The sequence below is a fragment of the Mycetomoellerius zeteki genome, unplaced genomic scaffold (assembly GCF_001594055.1).
Source record: "Mycetomoellerius zeteki isolate Tzet28-1 unplaced genomic scaffold, Tzet1.0 scaffold386, whole genome shotgun sequence".
NCBI classification, from domain to species: Eukaryota; Metazoa; Arthropoda; class Insecta; order Hymenoptera; family Formicidae; genus Mycetomoellerius; species Mycetomoellerius zeteki.
Window position 1 is genome coordinate 387,259 of NW_017257377.1, and position 4,363 is coordinate 391,621.

The window sequence follows — 4,363 nt, forward strand, 5'->3', positions numbered from 1 at the left end:
TGTGTGTGTGTGTGTGTGGATGGGTGGATGTGTGTGTGTGTGTGTGGGCGTGCGCGCGCGTTATATTACATTTATATTGTTGAGAGCGAAATTATAACATTTACTTTTAGTTCATGCGTCGACTAGGTTAATTCTTTACAGTGTTATGAAAAATGCTTTCACAGTATCATTAATAATAAGGAATTTTTGCAATACCATTTATCCAGATACGGTAAACGTTAATAAAGTCAGGTTATCTTCTTCTTAATAATTAATTAAAAAAAGGATAACGTGACTTTAGCGTTCACCGTATCTGGATTCATTGCAAAAACTTCCTAATATTAACCTTCTGTTATCAATATAAAATTTTCATTCTTCATCCGCAATTTGGGTCATTAAGCTTTAGTGCAGATTTTTATATTGTTTCGGGCTACATAAAAATCTGAAAAACCATCTTACTTAATTTAACAACAAGATTTTACTATCACACTGAGAGAAAACAAAATAGTTCCAGCAACTATAAATTTGGCAACTTTTGCAATTGAAGTACCTGTAACTAGTTTTACAAAGTAATAGAAACTAAAGTAGTGCTGAATATTATAAAAATATAGTCACGGTAACAAATTGTATGCACTATTAATTGGTAGTGAAGTAGTGACTCAACTACATTGAGTAGTTACTTGGACTTCATGCAAATAGGTATAACAATTACATTTTTCTAGTTTAGACAAAAATTTTTAAAGGGTCGCTCAGTACGAGTAGTACGCGTCACCAGAGGGACGTAGCGGAGTTCAGTTTCTCCTAAGAAGGAAACCACTCGCTTACAATAAAAGGCGCAGCGTTGGTTTCAAACTTGGAAGACAAAAATAAATAAGAAATGCATACACAAATTTGTAACTATGTATTATAAAGCTTTAATAAGAACAATAAGTAAATTAAGTGAACTAAGAAAATATAGTAATATTAACCATTTATAAATTGTTTATATGGTTAATGTACTATATTTTCTTAGTTCACTTAATCTAGTATTCTTATTAGAATTTAATAATATGTATATAGTTGAGGCGCTATTTCACTATAAATTTATAGTTACTGATACGACTTTTTTCTCTGAGTGCATAGAAGTTAAATTGTATTTTACTTATTGTTTAAGATTTAATTTTACTAGAATTCACAATAAAAAAAGTCAATTGTGCCTTTAAAGTCCAACATTTCCATTGAAAAGTTAAATTGCTTGTTAATTTAATTTGTGATATTACATACTCCGGTTTCAATTTAGGTCTGTGTTTTAAGACCGACAAATAACCGGAGCACATTTTGCTTGAACAGGAAATTGTAAAAATTCACACAAATATTAGACATCAAGACTCGTGCTTCGACCGAATATGACATTCTCTACTTATTTGTGTTGAATATTCCTCGGTCGATTTTTACTTACTATTAGATCTGTTTTTTATAGCTGAATTATATTTTTATACTTGAAATGAAACAAATCTGTATTCGAAATTTGACGAAAGCAAGAAAGAAGTTTTAGTATAATCCAGTGCAACAATAGAAAATAATCCTATTATTTAATTTAATTTTTGTTATTCTTTTTCGTATATATTATATGATAAATATGTTGTATAATAAATATTTATTTTGTCTATTCTTATTTATACAGATATTTTATATATAGATATATTTGTTGTATTACTTCTTTCTTTTATTTAAACTGATTAAAAATTGTTTAGGAAATTAGGAAATATTGATATGATCCGAAAAGTTTAAAAATTAAATGGAATGAAATAATATTCATAATGTCTCCATTATATATTAAAATATTAAATCAATTCTTGCGTGAGTTATGACGCTGGATTATCGTATGTTAATCAAATATATTTGCCTATATCCATTAACAAATTATAACGATTCTGATAAAGGGAAATGGTGGAAATATAATCCGCATATTTGTCAAGTTATAATTGTGTAGGAACGTTTTTTCCTACTTTTGTCATTTATTGATGCTGCAATAAGCAGCTTTAGCTTTGTTTGTCCCGCTTTCATTAAAGTTTATTACTATGGATTGTTGTAGATTGCCGGATTTATTGTTATTGGATTACTTTACTCCACAAGCTATTATTCTGCAGTTTCTTTTACCGTTTACCGAAAAATTTGTTCAAAATATCTTTTAAAACGTTAAATACAGAAAGATTTATGTTCAAAATTTCTTTATGAAATTGTAAGAATTATATATAAAGTATGTTAGTTTAAGAAAGAATTTTTTCACTATATTTATTTTTTTGAAACTTCTCAAGTCACCTTATATATTTATCTCAATGTACTCTATTTCCGACTTTAAAAAAATTTTCAGAGGCTTTAAGAGACCACTAGTTTTATCCACGACCCTGCAAGGTTTCCGCTGGCAACGCGCCGTCATCCTTCCTTCGACTCTCGTCCTCCCCCCCCCCCCCCTCCACCAGTTTCACGATTCTGGCACTCCAGTATCGTCGATACTAACGTTAAGTGATTTCTCCGGAAAGGGGCAAAGTTTCTCGGAAATATCGTTCGCGCGGAGGATTTGCGCTAGAAAATTTATTAAACGAAACTTCTGAGCCGTTTAGCGCGCGATACGTCTCAGCCACTCTTGATCGATTTTCCCCCTATCTCATTTTGCCCCCTTCTAGAATTCGAGCCGACTCCTTACCAGCCGATTCGTCTAATACGAGAATTGATTATTAATCGACCGTAAGATTCGTTCAGAAAAAGCAATTGTGATTTCGACAATTCCAGCACAAGGATATAATATAGGGTAGTAGGAAACAAGATAGTTGCAAAGGGGTAATCACTTAATGTAATCGTGAGACAGTCCTCGAAATCATTATAAAATTCATATGAAATCTGTACATAGGGGAGACCGGGGTCAGTAAACTATAGAGGTAAGTAGAATAATCGAGACTGTACGTTATAAACAAATCGCGCGAGACACGCGTAAACCCATCTGAGCACGCAGCAGCGACTGCCGCTCACAAGGGAACCTCTCGAGGTGTCAAATTCTGATTTTAATGAAACTTTGTGAACTTGTTACATGAGCTTACATAAAGAGATGAATTTAGAAAATATCAGTTGCAGCTAAAAAACGGTTTGAAGGGGTGAATCACCCCTTACGTGTACAGCGGTTTTCAGCTTTTTCTGTTATATCTCGAAAATAATTTGAGATATAAAAAAATGTTTTATGTATATACAAAAGTTTTACAATAAAATTACCTCTATTTATTCACGTCAATGATATTTTTTTAGAATAATTATTTAACAATTTTCTAAATTCATCTCTTTATATAAGCTACAAGTTTACAAAGTTTCATTAAAATCAGAATTTGACACCTCGAGAGATTCCCTTGTCAGTCTGCTGTAACATCTCATTGCTAACACATCTATGATAGATGTTACGCTACAATTTAAAAAAATCGTACACCTAAGTAAACATTTTTATTCTTAAAGTTTTTGTTTTACAATCGTATATAATTGTCTGAGATATTTTATTTCCATCTAGATAGTAAGCGTAGTTCTTACTTAATAAAGTCCAACAGATTTTTTTTGTTTATCTATCTTTGTTATCATATACTGTTAGTGTTTTTAAAAAATGAACGGATGGGACTAGTAGGCTAATCACAATACGGGGCTATGATTAATTTAGTGACGATTCTGATAGTATCTACTCCCAAACTTCTTGAAATGAAATCTCACTCTAAAAGAGTGAAAATACAGTCAGTTTTGAAAAAGAGTGAAAATGTTTTACTTCTTGAAAAAGAGTGGCAATATTTCATTCCTTTAAAGAGATTTACCTCAGTGGTAAATATTATAAGTTTAGTTCCCTTACGTCAAAAATCCGATAAAATACGATAGGATTCATATCCTATCGATCAATCGTAATGCTCGCGAGGTCAATAAATAGAAAATGATATAAACTTATAGAAAACGATACAAATTGATAGAAATCCTATCGTTCTCAATCATTCTCTATTAACTTTTTTTATCGGTAATAATAGTTAAATTACATGTATAAGAAATTTTTCATGCATTAATATGTATAAATATGTATAAACATACATAACATGATAAATTATATACGTTTATGAACATTTATACAAACACATGTATAAATATTCATGAACATATATAATTATATATGAAACATATCCATATATGTTCATACATCTTTCTTTCTTTTGTAAAATTATTTTTAAGTGTAATAGAAGTAGTAATAATAATGTGAGAATATTAAAAATAATTAAAAGGATAATTTTGTGAATATGTGTACTCTAAATGCAAAGGGTAACTTATTGTATTATAACTGTAATTATAACTGTAATTCGGATTAAATAAATTGTCATTTAGTACAAAG